The 20,067-nt window shown below is 42.5% G+C and overlaps 1 protein-coding gene across 1 annotated transcript in view; it reads left to right on the forward strand.

Moving 5' to 3' along the window:
- Nucleotides 1–20,067, forward strand: part of LOC149443977 (uncharacterized) — an 85,146-nt gene that overhangs the window by 51,672 nt on the left and 13,407 nt on the right. The gene's annotated exons all lie outside the window — the stretch shown is intronic.

Raw genomic sequence — 20,067 nt, forward strand, 5'->3', positions numbered from 1 at the left:
TCAGAGACCCCCAGTCTGTGGAGAGATTCCTGGTTTATCAGCAGAATTCTGGGAACACCCCTTGAACACGGAAATAACGGCAGCTTATGTTCAGAGATGTTGAAAGTTTATTAGACATTACTAAGATTATATAGGATACAGAAATAATAAGGGGGGGAGCGAGTTCTAAAACTGTAACTTGTAAGTTTCCATCATGAGCTGACTACATGAAACATGACATATACATTTCTTGGTATAAACTGTTTTTGCTAGCTTTCTGAGAAATAGCCGGGCAAAGACATTGTCGGGGTCATTTTATCTTTTGTTGATACATCCTTCAGCAAACTAAAACAGTTCCATTAAACTTCTAATATGTCTGCAAAAACCTAACTTAATACTTAAAATGGCGTACATCAACACAATGGAGGTTCTCTAGATCCTTTCAATCCCCTCTTAGATCATGAACATGATCTCCATTCTTTACCTCATTCATCTTTTTGTACATAGCCAGATACCCTTCATTTGTATTTTGTGGCTTGGTAGCTCTAGCAATGCAATATAATAAGCATTTAAAACATAGATATAAAAATAAAACAAAAAGCAATATCATGACTATTCTTACAGCGATACCTTTCATCCATGAAAAGACGGAACCAAATCCTGATCCTAGCCAATCAAAAGGAGACCATCCATCTTTTCCTATAGCTCTAGCTTCTTCCATCAAACCATCTACCTGTTCCCTGTGTTGCTTTATTATTTCATAATAATCTGGAACAGTCATTGTGGTATTATATATCCAAGTACAACATTCAGAATCCTCTGTCATCTCACACAGACCTGTCAGAGCAGCACTCATACTTTCAATAGCTAATTCTTGCATCTCCAGCTGTTCTCTAATAGCTCTGGTCTCAGTATTTAGCAACCCCATGTCCTTAGAGTTCCTCTCCAGTATATCATCAATAATGTTTGTGTAATTATTTATCATGAGTGTTATTCCCCATCCCGTGTAGGTAGGGAACCATGACCACACCTTATCCCCTGTAGAGAATAGATCTACCTTTTCTTGTTTGGTTTCCCTTCTCTGTCTCAGAGTTAGTTGGTGTTTTGGGTATGTACTGGCTTTTACCTGGTGTTCCTTCTGGTCTATAGCTGCCATGATTGGCACTAATTGGGCTACATAGCACCAGCCCTGGACATTACTCGGTATCCAAGGGTAACAGATCTTACCACAACAGATATAGGTATTGTTTCCCAAGGAGATCGGCAATTTTTGTATTGCAGAGTGAAATTCAGGGGTGACAACAAGTGTGAAATAAAAAAGAAGTTTTCCAAACATAGTTTTCCCCACATTATCTTGTATCCCTTCTAAACTTTCATTCAGGGTTTTACCATTTACTTGCCAGAGTTTCACAGAAGAAGTTCCATCCCTCCTTCCAGGATCAGATATATTTAATATGGACTGAGAGCACATTCCCTTTCCCTTGTGGGAAGTATTCCCCAGTCTAAAACACCAATCGGGGAGTTGAGTGACTCCCAGAGTTGGAAAAGATATGGCGGCATTAGAAGTAATATTGGTCAAACCAATACTTACATTCCCTGTTATTAACAAAAATATTTTGACTGGAGCGGCCAGAAGAGGAATTTCCTATGTGCTCGGATGTAACTTACTACATATCCAACATTTATCAGAACCTGACTTTTGAGCATAAGCAGATTTAAACTGCATCATCAACATTTCCCTGAAAAAGGATTGTTCTCTTCAAAACTTCTTTTTGACTTTCTTTCACTTTTGGTTATCTGGGTCTCATTTAAATCTAGTCCTTGACCACAGATACCTTTTATTAGGCCCAAGTCCTCAGGGTGATAAATACAGTTAGTTAGGATCCATACTGGCAGGAAAAAGAGCAGTCAGTGTGCCCAATAGGACCCAGATCTTCAAAGCACCATGAGGGGCAGTAAAAAATGTCATCTTCAGGGCCTTTTTCACTTACTTCACCCACTCTTCGAGGATTTTTCTCTCATACTTCACCTCCTTTTTCCATCTCATGTTTCTCAGGTGTTTGGTTCACCTTCTTCACTCGACTAGCATGGATCCAGGACTGGGAATTCTCCCCAGAACAGCTGTTCTGGTAACCGCTATCACCGTAGTAGGCGGTCCAAAGGGGCAGTCTTGCTTCTTGTCTTTAGCGAGTTGGCGGACCACTACGACATCTCCCACTTGGAAAGGGTGTGTTGGTTCCTGAAAAGATAAAGAAAAAGTGCAAGCAACATTTCTTTCAATCTGATCTAAAGTCTGAATCCGTTTTCTCACATATTCTTGTTGTACCAGGTCAAGGTCCCCTCTTTCTAACATAAGTGGCTGTCTAGCCCAAGGAGTGGGGAACGGTCTTCCCATTAATATTTCAAAAGGAGATAACCCTGTAGTCTTATTAGGTGTCATTCTTACCTCTGCTAGAATTGCAGGTAACATCTTCTTCCAGTGGGTATAGGTTCCTGCAGTGGCCTTCCTCAACTTATCCTTAATCGTCCTGTTCATCCTTTCTACTATACCCCAACTTTGAGGATGATAGGGAATATGAAACTTCCAATCTAAGTACTTTTACCAGGTCTTGGCATACCTTGGCCACAAAAGCTGGTCCGTTATCAGAATTTATCTGCAGCGGACATCCCCATCTGGGTATTATCTCCTGTGTAAGAATTCTGACTACAGTCTGTGCGTCTTCTTTATTAGTGACAAATGCTTCCACCCATCTGCTGAACATATCCACCATTACCAACAAAAACTCTTGCCTCTGTCCTGTTTTTGGCATGTGGGTAAAATCTATTTGTAAATGGGTGAAAGGTGTAGTTGGGTACACTAGATGCTGGTGTTGTGATTTCTTTGGGTTCTGTGGATTGTTCCTTATACATGTAATGCACCTGGAAACATATTCTTTCACCAACCTAGATAAACCTGTAATGTAAAAATCCTGCAATAATGTTTCACATGTTGTTTTCCATCCTCTATGTCCTAGACCAGGGGTGGGCAAACTTTTTGACTTGAGGGCCGCAATGGGTTCATATATTGGACCCGGGGGCCGGACCAAGAGTAGATGAATGATGTGTATGTGTCATCCATAGTAAGTATAGTAATATTCCCCCATAGTAAGCATAGTAATTAATCCCCCATATAGTAATTCATCCCCCATAGTAATTCATCCCCCATATAGTAATTAGTCCCCCATATAGTAATTCGTCCCCCATATAGTAATTCATCCCCCATAGTAATTCATCCCCCATATAGCAATTCATCCCCCATATAGCAATTCATCCCCCATATAGTAATTCATCCCCATATAGTAATTCATCCCCCATAGTAATTCATCCCCCACATAGTAATTCATCCCCCATATTAATTCATCCCCCATATAGTAATTCATCCCCCATATAGTAATTCATCCCCCCATATAGTAATTCATTCCCCATATAGTAAGTCCCCCATATAGTAAGTCCCCCATATAGTAATTCATTCCCCATATAGTAAGTCCCCCATATAGTAATTCATTCCCCATATAGTAAGTCCTCCATATAGTAATTCATTCCCCATATAGTAAGTCCCCCCTATAGTAATTCATTCCCCATATAGTAAGTCCCCCATATAGTAATTCATCCCCCATATAGTAAGTCCTCCATATAGTAATTCATTCCCCATATAGTAAGTCCTCCATATAGTAATTCATCCCCCATATAGTAAGTCCCCCATATAGTAATTCATTCCCCATATAGTAAGTCCTCCATATAGTAATTCATCCCCCATATAGTAAGTCCCCCATATAGTAATTCATTCCCCATATAGTAATTCATCCCCCATATAGTAAGTCCTCCATATAGTAATTCATTCCCCATATAGTAAGTCCTCCATATAGTAATTCATCCCCCATATAGTAAGTCCCCCATATAGTAATTCATCCCCCATATAGTAAGTCCTCCATATAGTAATTCATTCCCCATATAGTAAGTCCTCCATATAGTAATTCATCCCCCATATAGTAAGTCCCCCATATAGTAATTCATTCCCCATATAGTAAGTCCTCCATATAGTAATTCATCCCCCATATAGTAAGTCCCCCATATAGTAATTCATCCCCCATATAGTAATTCATCCCCCATATAGTAAGTCCTCCATATAGTAATTCATTCCCCATATAGTAAGTCCTCCATATAGTAATTCATCCCCCATATAGTAAGTCCCCCATATAGTAATTCATCCCCCATATAGTAATTCATCCCCCATATAGTAAGTCCTCCATATAGTAATTCATTCCCCATATAGTAAGTCCTCCATATAGTAATTCATCCCCCATATAGTAAGTCCCCCATATAGTAATTCATCCCCCATATAGTAAGTCCCCCATATAGTAATTCATCCCCCATATAGTAATTCATTCCCCATATAGTAAGTCCTCCATATAGTAATTCATTCCCCATATAGTAAGTCCTCCATATAGTAATTCATCCCCCATATAGTAAGTCCCCCATATAGTAATTCATTCCCCATATAGTAAGTCCTCCATATAGTAATTCATCCCCCATATAGTAAGTCCCCCATATAGTAATTCATTCCCCATATAGTAAGTCCCCCATATAGTAATTCAACCCCCATATAGTAAGTCCCCCATATAGTAATTCATTCCCCATATAGTAAGTCCCCCATATAGTAATTCATTCCCCATATAGTAAGTCCTCCATATAGTAATTCATTCCCCATATAGTAAGTCCCCCATATAGTAATTCATCCCCCATATAGTAAGTCCCCCATATAGTAATTCATCCCCCATATAGTAAGTCCCCCATATAGTAATTCATCCCCCATATAGTAAGTCCCCCATATAGTAATTCATCCCCCATATAGTAATTCATTCCCCATATAGTAAGTCCCCCATATAGTAATTCATCCCCCATATAGTAAGTCCCCCATATAGTAATTCATCCCCCATATAGTAAGTCCCCCATATAGTAATTCATTCCCCATATAGTAAGTCCCCCATATAGTAATTCATCCCCCATATAGTAAGTCCCCCATATAGTAATTCATCCCCCATATAGTAAGTCCCCCATATAGTAATTCATCCCCCATATAGTAAGTCCCCCATATAGTAATTCATCCCCCATATAGTAAGTCCCCCATATAGTAATTCATTCCCCATATAGTAAGTCCTCCATATAGTAATTCATTCCCCATATAGTAAGTCCCCCATATAGTAATTCATTCCCCATATAGTAAGTCCCCCATATAGTAATTCATTCCCCATATAGTAAGTCCCCCCTGTGTCAATTCACTTACCTTTGCTCCGCGCGTTCCTCTCGTATTCCCGCGCCGTTCTGGTCTTCAGGGAGGACTGTGAGAGGAGAAGAGTTCGTCACGCTGCCCCGCCTACATCCTGGCTGCCCCGCCTACATCCTGACAGCTGCAGAGTCCTGACGCCCGAGAGGAGGGAGGAGGCGGCCATCCGAGAGGGGGGGCGGCCATCCGAGAGGAGGGGAGGGGAGAGAAGGAGAGGAGGCCGCCCGCCCGCCCGCCCGCCCGAGAGGAGGGAGGGGAGCGGGCGCCCGGCACACAGGAGAGCCGCATTTAAGTTTGTAAAGAGCCGCGGCTTGCCGACCACTGGCCTTGCGGGAGCCTAGCTCCGCGGGCCGGATTAAAAGGTCCGCCGGGCCGTAGTTTGCCCATTGCTGTCCTAGACCGTGGTACTGTGCAGTGAACAATGGGGCACTTGACATGGGAATGCATGGTTTCCCCTCTAAGCACACTAGACCAGAAGCTGGATCTAGTTGAGCTCCAGAACCATTCCAGTCTGCTAGATCGATTTTTGTAACAAATGTTTGTAAATCTGCATACATCTGGTCATGTGGGGTAGTTGTGACACCTGAAGTGGGCATAGACATCTGTTCACTGGCCACCTGTTGTAATGCGGCTTCCTTTGCTACCTTATCTGCTAATGCATTTCCTTTGGCAATATGATCTCTGCGATTTGTATGTGCCCTGCAATGAAGAATGGCTAATGTTTTTGGTAACTGTATGGCTTTGAGTAGATCAGATATCAGGGAAGAGTGAGATATGGTTTTGCCATCAGCAGCAATGAATCCTCTTCTCTCCCAAATGACCCCAAAATCATGCACAGCACCATGGGCGTACTTGGAGTCTGTGTAAGTGTTGACATCCTGTCCTGCAAATAATTGACATGCTCTTGTAAGGGCAATCAGTTCGGCTGCTTGGGCTGACTGATATGGGATTGGCTTTGCCTCGAGTATTTTGTCAGGAAGTTGCACAATGGCATATCCTGCATGGTAAGTATTATCAGTTGGCCTAGAACATGAGCCATCTACAAACACATCTGGGGCCCCATCAAGAGCCACAGCTGACATGTCGGGCCTAGGGGAAGTGTCTTGCTGTATGTGGGTTATACAATTGTGTTCTGGTGCCACTTCATCCTGTTCCCCCCTTAGCCCCAATAGGGCATTCAAAATTGGAGCAGGACCTGAATTTGCTGAAGAATATTTAATAATCAAGTTGGGATCAGATAGAAGAATCACTTCATATCCGCTCAACCTTTGTGCTGACAGGTGTTGAGTGTGTATGTTTTTCAGTAGTAAGGACACTTGATGTGTGGTGTGTAGGGTAGTTTCATGTCCCAATGTGAAAGAAATAACCATTTCCACCACCATAGCGCAGGATGCAACAGCTCTCAGACAAGCAGGCATGCCCTGAACTTGAGTTGGCACTACTTTGGAAAAAAGCTACAGGGCGGAGCTTGCCTCCATGTTCCTGAGCCGGGACCCCCGCCATGGTTGTACAATTTTCCCCCGCATACAGATGAAACATTTTCTTATAATCAGGTAGTCCAAGACCAGGGGCCGTTACCATAGCATTCTTCAGGTACACAAAGGCATCAACCATTTCATTTGACCATGTGAGAATGTCAGGTGATTCTGAAAGTGTGGCAGACCTCAGAGTGTGATCATAGAATGAACAATCAGGTATCCATTGGCGGCAGTAACCAATCATACCAAGAAAAGTTAGCATGTCCTTTTTTGTTTGTGGGTGGGGCAGACCCACGAGAGCCGCAGCTCTTTTGTGACTGACATTCCTCTCACCATGACTTAGAGTAAAACCAAGGTACTCAACCTGTTTTTGGCACCATTGCAATTTCTTTTTAGATGCTTTGTGACCATTCCCTGACAACCATTCTAACAGAGACCAACTATCCTCCTGACTGGCCGCCTGACTTGAACTACAAATCAATAGGTCATCCACATATATAATGAGGACTGAACCAATGGGAGGGGTCCAGGACCTCAGTGTGGTCTGGAGGGCAAGTGAGTAGACTGCAGGCAAATCTACATAGCCCTGGGGCATTCTACACCAGGTCATCTGACGATTTTGGAATATAAATAAAAATAGCGCCCTCGTCTGGTGGTCCACAGGAACCGAAAAAAATGCATTTGTTAAATCAATCACTGTAAAATATTCTGCATCGGACGGAATGGAGGTGAGGAGTGATGGCACATCAGGCACTATTGGGGCTATTGGAACCACCAAATTATTTATGGCCCTCAGATCTTGTACAAACCTGTAAGAGCCATCCGGCTTCTTAACAGGATTGATAGGTGTGTTGTAAGGAGAAACAGTTTCTTCTAAAATACCTGTCTCTAAAAATCTTTCCACTAGAGGAGCAATTCCTTCCTCCTTCTCTGGCGACAATTTGTATTGCCTCTGTTTGTAGGGCAATGCCCCTTCCTTGAGTGTGACTGTGTACGGTGTACATGAAATCAATCCTACATCCATAGAATTTGTGGCCCAAACTGGATGTGTATCAGGAGGGGGTGTAATGTGAGGGATGACTCTCATCATTGAAATAGGCGGGTATAATGGGTACTTTGGAGGATCTGGCAACAATACCTCCTTCTGATGTTACTCTCAGAGAAATCCCTAAAATTCCCATAAGATCTCTCCCTCTCTCTCTGGAATGGGTCTGTACTCCCCATGGCTTCTGTCCAACCTGCCATACAATCCACCCAGGGATTTATTAAATAATCCGTTCCACAAAATCTAGCAACATAATCCTTACAATTTTCTCCCTTTTCTGGGGGACCTGGTGGGTAACTACCTCCCTGACCCATATTTAGACAGTGGATAAGATTATCTATCTTACCTTTTTATAATCTTATTTTGTTCCACACAACAAATTATCTTATACTTCTATGCAACAGAAAGAAAAAGCAAAAGATAAACAAGAATCTGCTCCACAGACTTATTAACCTTTTGATAACTTCCCAAAAGTTATCTCTTCACTGTTCTACCTGTCAGGAATGGGCTCAGCACAGGTGGTGCTGGGGCTCACCTGCCTTGTGGGCTGCAGTACCAGTGCTGGCCAGCGGGTGCTCTCAGCAGCCAGAATCTCACTCCTGCAATCAAGCCATCACCTGAGACTGATTGCAGGAGGTGTATTTAAGCAATGGCCAGGCCTGCAGTCAGTGCCTTGGTGTTTGTTCCCATGAGCCCCTGTACCTGCATCCTGTCTGCTTCCTGCCTGATCGTGACTCTGCTAGAACTCTGCCTGCACCGACCCCGGCTATTCCTGACCACTCTCCTGCCTGCTCCTAGGTACCTTGTCTGCCCGATAGTTACCGACCCTGCCTGACTGCGTTTGTGTTCCCGCACATATTGTTATTTATTGAAGGTTTTTGCACTGTGTACTGTATAATCTTAATACATTATATTGTTTTATACCATATTTGAAGCCTGCGTTTCCCTGCGTCAGTCCACACATCTCTGGTCATACCTGGATCCCTAACACTACCAAAGGACAGTGTGTTCTACCAAAGAACAATCTGTGTTTTACCAAAAACACTCTTTTATATATATATATATATAGTGCACTATTTTGTAACTCTACCAAAAAGTTATGTCTGCTTACCAAAAGTAGCTACAGGTTATCACGGGTCTATATAGACAATACAGAATGATTCAAGACCTTCCCTCAACACAGGGCAAGAAAGAGCTTTTAGTCATAAAAAGACAAAAGGTTTACTTACCAAGTGAGGTGGGTGGTCATCCCGGGCCGAGCCCCCAGCTGAAAGGATGATATTCCTTATCCCCTCAGAGACCCCCGGTCTGTGGAGAGATTCCTGGTTTATCAGCAGAATTCTGGGAACACCCCTTGAACATGGAAATCACAGCAGCTTATGTTCAGAGATGTTCAAAGTGTATTAGACATTACTAAGATTATATAGGATACAGAAATAATAAGGGGGGGGAGCGAGTTCTAAAACTGTAATTGTAAGTTTCCATCATGAGCTGACTACATGAAACATGACATATACATTTCTTGGTATAAACTGTTTTTGCTAGCTTTCTGAGAAATAGCCGGGCAAAGAAAATGTCAGGGTCATGTTATCTTTTGTTGATACATCCTTCACCAAACTAAAACAGTTCCATTAAACTTCTAATATATCTGCAAAAACCTAACTTAATACTTAAAAAGGCGTACATCAACACAATGGAGGTTCTCTAGATCCTTTCAGGTAGAACTCCATTTTTATTCTTCTCCTGCCATCAATGGCCAACCCGGTCCCACACTTCATCTATGTCTTTGGGGACCTCTGATCTCCTTTCGAACTGTTTCTTCCATGATGAAGATCAGCCATGGAGTATATCTGAGGTGTATATCAGGGTGTGCTTCTTCCCCACATGAGAGCTGGGATGTCCAGCAACATTCATCTAGAAGACATTTCCCGCACTCAAGGCACTAATACACCTCCAGGGTTGTGTGGGACCCCTGATGTACAGGAAGACAGGACTTCAATGAGGAACATTTCCCTCACTCAGGACAGGAAAGTGGTTTCTCCCCTGTGTGAGTTCTCTGATGTCTGCAAAGATCGGACTTCTGCAAAAAACATTTCCCGCACTCAGGACAGGAAAACGGCTTCTCCCCCTTGTGCGATCTCTGATGTCTGGAAAGACTGCACTTATGTGAAAAACATTTCCCGCACTCAGGACAGGAAAACGGTTTCTCCCCCGTGTGAGATCTCTCATGTCTGGAAAGATCGGACTTCTCTAAAAAACATTTTCCGCACTTAGAACAGGCATACGGCTTCTCCCCTGTGTGAGATCTCTGATGTTTGTGAAGAATGTACATATGTGCAAAACATTTCCCACACTCAGGACAGGAATACGGCTTCTCTCCTGTGTGAAACCTCTGATGTGTGTAAAGATTAGAGTTGTTTGAAAAACATTTTCCGCATTCAGGACAGGAATATGGCTTCTCCCCCGTGTGAGATCTCTGATGCCTGGAAAGATAGGACCTCACTGAAAAACATTTCCCGCACTCAGGACAGGAATACGGCTTCTCCCCCGTGTGAGATCTCTGATGTTTGTGAAGACTAGACTTTTCTGAAAAACATTTCCCACACTCAGGACAGGAATACGGCTTCTCCCCTGTGTGAGATCTCTGATGTGTGTAAAGATGGGACTTGTCTGAAAAACATTTCCCGCACTCAGGACAGGAATACGGCTTCTCCCCTGTGTGAAATCTCTGATGTGTGTAAAGATTGGACTTGTCTGAAAAACATTTCCCACACTCAGGACAGGAATACGGCTTCTCCCCCGTGTGAGATCTTTTATGCCTATTAAGATTGTTTTTAGAACTAAAACATTTCCCGCAGTCAGTACAGGAATAAGGTTTCTCCCCCATGTGCAATCTCTGATGTGTGTAAAGACTGGACTTTACTGAAAAACATTTCCGGCACTCAGGACAGGAATACGGCTTCTCCCCTGTGTGAGATCTCTGATGTTTGTAAAGAACGGACTTGACTGAAAAACATTTCCCACACTCAAGACAGGAATAAGGCTTCTCCCCTGTGTGAGATCTTTTATGCAGGTAAAGATAGGACTTCTGTGAAAAACATTTCCCGCACTCAGGACAGGAATATGGCTTCTCTCCTGTATGGCATCTTTTATGAAGGTAAAGACTGGAGTTATGTGAAAAACATTTCCCGCACTCAGGACAGGAATATGGCTTCTCCCCCGTGTGAGATCTTTTATGCACATTAAGCTCTGATTTACGCCGGAAACCCTTCCCGCACTCAGTACAGGAGAAGCTCTTCCCTGTTGGAAGGCCGGCCCGGTCCCGCACAGTCTGAGGTTCCTCAGGATACGAAGAATCCGATGGTCTATCTACACTGGGTGGTGCCGGATGGACATTGGAGGGAGCCGGGTTTTCTCCTGGACTATACTGTGTGATGTCCTCATCTTCTACTTTCCAGTCTGGAGACAAAGTGAGACAATCCTCGGAGGTTTTCCTCATCTCCCAGCCATGGACTAAAATACAAAGACAAAGAGGATTACTAGACAGGAGCTGATTGGTTCCCCCAAACCAGGACTGGCTGAGCCCCACCAGAGGTCAGAGAGTGAGCATGGGGGGAGAACAACCAAGATGAAGACTGGACTGATCCTGAAGACCACCATCATTGGGGTATTGACTCCTCCCTCATTATCACTTTCTAAGGGCCCAAAGTTGGAGGATGTTATCACATTATTATCACCATGTAAAAGTCTGTGCTCCAATCACATCATCCGATATAAAATGTCCAGCTGGAAGAAAATGGGGGTAACAAAAGAGAATCCATATTATGTGTATATATAGCAGTGGGGGGAGGGGGGGAGCAGAAGTCAGGAGTATGTAATGTACAACACAGAGTATATAGTGCAGGGGTCAGGAGTATGTAATGTACAACATAGAGTATATAGTGCAGGGGTCAGGAGTATGTAATGTACAACATAGAGAATATAGTGCAGGGGTCAGGAGTATGTAATGTACAACATAGAGTATATAGTGCAGGGGTCAGGAGTATGTAATGTACAACACAGAGTATATAGTGCAGGGGTCAGGAGTATGTAATGTACAACATAGAGTATATAGTGCAGGGGTCAGGAGTATGTAATGTACAACATAGAGTATATAGTGCAGGGGTCAGGAGTATGTAATGTACAACATAGAGTATATAGTGCAGGGGTCAGGAGTATGTAATGTACAACATGGAGTATATAGTGCAGAGGTCAGGAGTATGTAATGTACAACATAGAGTATATAGTGCAGAGGTCAGGAGTATGTAATGTACAACATAGAGTATATAGTGCAGGGGTCAGGACTATGGAATGTACAACATAGAGTATATAGTGCAGGGGTCAGGAGTATGTAATGTACAACATAGAGTATATAGAGCAGAGGTCAGGAGTATGTAATGTACAACATGGAGTATATAGTGCAGGGGTCAGGAGTATGTAATGTACAACATACAGTATATAGTGCAGGGGTCAGGAGTATGTAATGTACAACATAGAGTATATAGTGCAGGGGTCAGGAGGATGTATTGTACAACATACAGTATACAGTCAGGTCCATAAATATTGGGACATCGACACAATTCTAAAATTTTTGGCTCTATACACCACCACAATGGATTTGAAATGAAACGAACAAGATGTGCTTTAACTGCAGACTGTCAGCTTTAATTTGAGGGTATTTACATCCAAATCAGGTGAACGGTGTAGGAATTACAACAGTTTGCATATGTGCCTCCGACTTGTTAAGGGACCAAAAATAATGGGACAATTGGCTTCTCAGCTGTTCCATGGCCAGGTGTGTGTTATTCCCTAATTATCCCAATTACAATGAGCAGATAAAAGGTCCAGAGTTCATTTCAAGTGTCCTATTTGCATTTGGAATCTGTTGCTGTCAACTCTCAAGATGAGATCCAAAGAGCTGTCACTATCAGTGAAGCCATCATTAGGCTGAAAAAACAAAACAAACCCATCAGAGAATATATTTAGTGTTGCGCTCTCAAACCTTCAATCCATATATAATTACTTAAATCATATTAACAAAAAATTCCTTTATCCAAAAAATTTTTTTGCAATTATTAGGAATGATGTGTATAAATAAACATAAATTATAATATTCTTATACTCTGAATCTTCTAAATCAACTCAGATAAACCATGTGCATAGAACAGTGATAAACAAACAAATATAAAAAATATAAATAAAATGTAGAAAATATATATAATATATATACTATATATATATAAAATAAATTAAATGTCCCAAAAAGTGACTTTGTGCTGGAAAATCTTCAATAATATTAAATCGGTGACTGCTTGTGAATCCTCCCTCAAGTGAAGATATGCGCTCACCTCATAGGAAGCCTGCAATTAGGCTATATAAGCTTGCGGTTCACCTCCTTTGGAACCTGCTTGTTAAGAACTCCTATTGCAAGATATCCTTGGTATACGACATATGCTGTGGAATGAATCTCTTCTCCAGAGGGTGCTATACCTCTATATTATCATCTCCATGCGGTTCTCCACATACAAAAAAGATCTCGACATGGTGCTTTATCGTTTTAAAAGCTTGACTTTTATTTGCTTTAAGGTATGGCACTCACATGTGTGCGGATAGTGGTAGTACAAATACGATCTCCGACTGCCGCTGACTGCTAGAGCTGTGTACTCGTGGTCCGGCAATCGAACTGACTCCCTCCGAGTGACGTTAACAGTCCCACCCCTACGCGTTACGCCACTGGTCACGTGGCTTCATCAGGGGGATTTGATTGGTCCGTCACTCGTATATTGCCGGCTTATAAAGCACGGCTCCGCCATTTTCTTGGCTATCTAATGGGGGCAGCCATTTTCCTGGAGATAAGTAGGACGCTATCATCCATAGTTACATATGATTTCAGTAACACTGTAATCATCCCGGAGGGGTACATAGCATCACAACCTCGCAGTCAGCACAGATATATCTAATCTTATCCAACAAAATGAGTACATCCCTATATGAAATATGCAAATATAAGCAAAATACAAAACATATGAAATTACATTACAATTTACAAAAATGCAATAATTTAATCCATGGTACAAGACAATTAATTATTAAAATAAAATGAAAAATATAAAAAATATAAAAAATGTAATAAATAAAAAATATATATATATAAAAAATGAAAAATAAGAATAAAAATAATGATTGAAAAATATTCACTAACTTATATATTAAATTAATATATAAGTTAGTGAATATTTTTCAATCATTATTTTTATTCTTATTTTTCATTTTTTATATATATATATTTTTTATTTATTACATTTTTTATATTTTTTATATTTTTCATTTTATTTTAATAATTAATTGTCTTGTACCATGGATTAAATTATTGCATTTTTGTAAATTGTAATGTAATTTCATATGTTTTGTATTTTGCTTATATTTGCATATTTCATATAGGGATGTACTCATTTTGTTGGATAAGATTAGATATATCTGTGCTGACTGCGAGGTTGTGATGCTATGTACCCCTCCGGGATGATTACAGTGTTACTGAAATCATATGTAACTATGGATGATAGCGTCCTACTTATCTCCAGGAAAATGGCTGCCCCCATTAGATAGCCAAGAAAATGGCGGAGCCGTGCTTTATAAGCCGGCAATATACGAGTGACGGACCAATCAAATCCCCCTGATGAAGCCACGTGACCAGTGGCGTAACGCGTAGGGGTGGGACTGTTAACGTCACTCGGAGGGAGTCAGTTCGATTGCCGGACCACGAGTACACAGCTCTAGCAGTCAGCGGCAGTCGGAGATCGTATTTGTACTACCACTATCCGCACACATGTGAGTGCCATACCTTAAAGCAAATAAAAGTCAAGCTTTTAAAACGATAAAGCACCATGTCGAGATCTTTTTTGTATGTGGAGAACCGCATGGAGATGATAATATAGAGGTATAGCACCCTCTGGAGAAGAGATTCATTCCACAGCATATGTCGTATACCAAGGATATCTTGCAATAGGAGTTCTTAACAAGCAGGTTCCAAAGGAGGTGAACCGCAAGCTTATATAGCCTAATTGCAGGCTTCCTATGAGGTGAGCGCATATCTTCACTTGAGGGAGGATTCACAAGCAGTCACCGATTTAATATTATTGAAGATTTTCCAGCACAAAGTCACTTTTTGGGACATTTAATTTATTTTATATATATATAGTATATATATTATATATATTTTCTACATTTTATTTATATTTTTTATATTTGTTTGTTTATCACTGTTCTATGCACATGGTTTATCTGAGTTGATTTAGAAGATTCAGAGTATAAGAATATTATAATTTATGTTTATTTATACACATCATTCCTAATAATTGCAAAAAAATTTTTTGGATAAAGGAATTTTTTGTTAATATGATTTAAGTAATTATATATGGATTGAAGGTTTGAGAGCGCAACACTAAATATATTTTCATTTTTCGTTTGACCACATTGGTAGTTATGTGCTAAGAGGTTTGCGATCCAACATTAGAAATTTTTGTCTGCCTTCTGGCTCGCAAGATTTTTTAAATATTTGAAACCCATCAGAGAGATAGCAAAAACATTAGGCGTGGCCAAAACAACTGTTTGGAACATTCTTAAAAAGAAGGAACGCACCGGTGAGCTCAGCAACACCAAAAGACCCGGAAGACCACGGAAAACAACTGTGGTGGATGAGCGAAGAATTCTTTCCCTGGTGAAGAAAACACCCTTCACAACAGTTGGCCAGATCAAGAACACCCTCCAGGAGGTAGGTGTATGTGTGTCAAAGTCAACAATCAAGAGAAGACTTCACCAGAGTGAATACAGAGGGTTCACCACAAGATGGAAACCATTGGTGAGCCTCAAACACAGGAAGGCCAGATTAGAGTTTGCCAAACGACATGTAAAAAAGCCTTCACAGTTCTGGAACAACATCCTATGGACAGATGAGACCGACATCAACTTGTACCAGAGTGATGGGAAGAGAAGAGTATGGAGAAGGAACTGCTCATGGTCCTCAGCATACCACCTCATCAGTGATCATGGTGGTGGTAGTGTCATGGCGTGGGCATGTATGGCTGCCAATGGAACTGCTTCTCTTGTATTTATTGATGATGTGACGGCTGACAGAAGCAGCCGGATGAATTGTGAAGTGTTTCGGGAATATTATCGGCTCATATTCAGCCAAATGCTTCACAACTCATTGGACGCTTCACAGTGCAGATGGACAATGACCCAAAGCAGACTGCAAAAGACACCAAAGAAGTGGAATGTTCTGCAATGGCCAAGTCAATCACCTGACCTGAATCCGATTGAGCATTTCACTTGCTGAAGACAAAACTGAAGGGAAAATGCCCCAAGAACAAGCAGGAACTGAAGACAGTTGCAGTAGAGGCCTGGCAGAGCATCACCAGGGATGAAACCCAGCGTCTGCTGATGTCTATGTGTTCCACACTTCAGGCTGTCATTGACTGCAAAGGATTTGCATCCAAGTATTCAAAAGTGAAAGTTTGATTTATGATTATTATTCTGTCCCATTACTTTTGGTCCCGTAACAAGTGGGAGGCACATATGCAAAATGTTGTAATTCCTACACTGTTCACCTGATTTGGATGTAAATACCCTCAAATTAAAGCTGACAGTCTGCAGTTAAAGCACATCTTGTTAGTTTCATTTCAAATCCATTGTGGTGGTGTATAGAGCCAAAAATGTTAGAATTGTGTCCATGTCCCAATATTTATGGACCTGACTGTATAGTGCATTAGTCAAGTTGTAATATAAATTATATAGAGTGTAGCACACTCCTAGACAGGTTTCTAGATAGCCTAGGCACCTTTAGTCCTTCTTTGCTCCCCTGTAATCAGTGATTGAATGTTTTGGACTGTTCTAGGCTTCAATGGCTTCAGGTTCAACTGCTTCCCCTGCCTTCTGGAGTAATATAAAACATAGTGGGCTGGAAAAGGCAGATTCACAGCCTGCATATTTATTTTGTCTCAGCCAATCCCTGGAGGAGGATGCCCAGTAGGTGGCCAGGGAGTGCATAAATAGTCTAGGGTCTGAGGCAGCCCTGTTCTTGTCCAGGAGGAGAAGTTCCCAGCCTGAAGAGCTGCTTCCATTCTGGGCAGTCCAGCTGTGGTTGTAAATGTGCTGATCGAGGTCCCAGCTATGCTGGAGCTGAGGGGCCTATTGTACTGAACCTTGCTAGAACGGATTGAGAATCTAGTCTGGAGGGTTCATGGGAGGAATGTCTGGCTGATATTGGAAGGAGACATCTATGTACCCAGGGACATATGTGAGTACAGACCAGTGTGTAGGATCCCAGTGACTGTGTGATGCTAGAGCTGGCTTACAGCGGGACATTTCCTACAGTGTCTTCATGTCACTCAGTCCATTAGTTGCTGCTGGAAGGACCGTTCTGAGAACTGTGAGAAAGTCATAGTGTCCCCATGTTACCACACTACTACTGGAGTACCCCACAGCCCCCCTGCACCAAATCCCAGGTCACCCCATAATACATCATCTATAAAGGGATATTCCTAGACTATTCATGGAGCAGAAGAGTGACTGGGATGGAACAAGAACTGAAATTGAAGCACCACACCACTGCTAAGAGGTCCAGATACAACTTTATTCATTAACAGTTAGGGGTACAATCCAAGAAGTAGCCAACGCGATTCGAGGGTCCGAGCGCTGCCTTCATCAGGGCTTGACTGGCATCAAAGTGAACTGGACCTACAATTGTATTTTGTGTGCATTGTGAAATACAAGCATCTTGTGTGGCCGCCAAACCTCTGGTTTGTTCCCATTGTTGCTAGTCGAGCCCTGATGACGGCTGCACTCTGACCCCCTAAACCAGCTTTTACTGGAATTAAAATTGTATCTGGACCTCTTAGCAGTGGTGTGGAGCTTCAATCTCAGTTCTCGTTGCCTTACACTACAAGCCAGGGGGATGAAGATGTGGAGATCCTCGGGGGTGTAGAAGCCACCTGCCCAGGAACCAGATCATTTACACCAACATCAATGCCTTCATAGAAAAATGCCAGGAAGATAACCCTATGGGTCCAGCGCCATCTTTCCATCTTGTGTGCCTGGCTGCCACCGGGCGAGCTTTGAAAAAGAGCCTGAGGGAATATCAGCTGGCCCATCCGGGGTGAGCGCTACAAGTGTGATGTTGTCCAATAATCAGTGGTGGCTTAAAGTGGCTCTAAAGGCTGAAGAATGCATGAAGGTAAAAAAAAACAGATATCACCCAGGCTGCTATCACCCAGTCCCCACCCTACTCTGGACCAATCAGTGAGCAGTATGGGTGGAGGAATGGATTTAGTGTTCATGACCCACCTGTGCTGATCTCTGTAGGAGTGTCCTCCTCTATAAATGTCCCCGTTATTCCATCCTCCTCCATAGACTGCTGATCATCCCTCACATATGCCTCTTCTTCTTCTGCTTTCACCTCAAATTCTATATCGATTGGATCTCCACTCTAAATCAAGAAAATGAGAGAAAATATCATCTGTAAAATGTAAGGTCACATAAAAATCCACACATTGTCTCTATGAATCTATGTTCTAGATGCTCCATCCCACCAACCTTGTAATAGCGAGGGATGGTGTGACCTTCCTGTGTGGAATCCCGGGAATACAGAGGACGGGGACATCTCTCTGGTGGGTTCCTGGTATTAGGTGGCTCCATCATATCCTTGTGTCCTTCTGAAAACTCCTCCATCACTCCATACTCCTCATCCTCCTCTTTATACTCTTCTTTAACATCAATATTATCATCCCCGAGGATTCCACTCTGAAAGATATAATAAAACATTCATTGTAAGAAACATGCTGTGTATAAATCACAACTACCAATAATTGTCATCATCTACCTGATGATGGTGAGGGATGGTGTGACCTTCCTGTGTGGAATCCCGGGAATACAGAGGACGGGGACATCTCTCTGGTGGGTTCCCATGACTGGATCCATCTGTAGGAAACACACACACTGACTGAATCCATTGTTTCTATGTGTTTATCAGATGATGGGGGATCTAGGTGGATCCTCCGTACTGCTCTCTCCTTTACAATAAAGTCTCCTCTTACCCGGTGATGTGAGGGGCGGCTGATTGTCCATCATGACGTCCTTGTAGAGATCCTTGTGTCCTTCTAAATACTCCCACTCCTCCATGGAGAAATAGACAGTGACACCCTGACACCTTATAGGAACCTGACACACACAATGATACAGTCACCATCCAGACACATCCCTTGTCTGTTACTGGAGAATGTCCCAGAATTCCCGGCACCGCTCACCTCTCCTGTCAGCAGCTCAGTGATCTCTCTGGTGACTTCTAGAATCTTCTTCTTCTTTCTCTCTTCTATCAGGAAGGGAGGTGGAGGCAATGTGATGTCATATGATCTCCAGACTTCACAGGAGGAAAACTCTACATCTGAACACAAAGAGTCACATCAAATGATATTCCCAGAATCCTCCTCATCTCTCCATTCAGGTCTCCATTTTATTAAAGCCCCACTTCAGGCTGAGGTATAATTCCCCCCACAGGACCCCCACACTATGCAGGGTATAGGCTTGTTGCAGCATTCTGATGTCATTACATACAACGCAGGACCAACAGTCCCACTTTGTTAGTGAGAATAGCAAGTACCTGCTGACATCCTAAGACCATCAGAAAAAAAAGCCAGATGGAGGAACACTGGGAGGAGGAGCTGTGAGGTCAGTGTGATGTCATAGGATTCTCTGACTCTGGATGGAGGGACATTGGGAGGAGGGGCTGTGAGGTCAGTGTGATGTCATAGGATTCTCTGACTCTGGATGGAGGGACATTGGGAGGAGGAGCTGTGAGGTCAGTGTGATATCATAGGATTCTCTGACTCTGGATGGAGGACATTGGGAGGAGGAGCTGTGAGGTCAGTGTGATGTCATAGGATTCTCTGACTGTGGATGGAGGGACATTGGGAGGAGGAGCTGTGAGGTCAGTGTGATGTCATAGGACATACAGACTCCGGATGGAGGGACATTTGGATGGGGAGATTTGAGGGGTCCTCTATATGCGGCTTCCATACAAACTAAATCCTTGTTCCTGGGTGCGTCCTACCTCTCCTAAACTGAAGTGAACTTTGACCTTTACCATCCAGAAATCTGTCCGGAATCTGTGGAAGTAAGCTGTCATGTGATCAGGTGACGTGCGGAGGAAC

The sequence above is a fragment of the Staurois parvus genome, unplaced genomic scaffold (assembly GCF_062004578.1).
Source record: "Staurois parvus isolate SC_StPar_1 unplaced genomic scaffold, SC_StPar_1.0 ptg000819l, whole genome shotgun sequence".
In the NCBI taxonomy this organism is placed as follows: Eukaryota; Metazoa; Chordata; class Amphibia; order Anura; family Ranidae; genus Staurois; species Staurois parvus.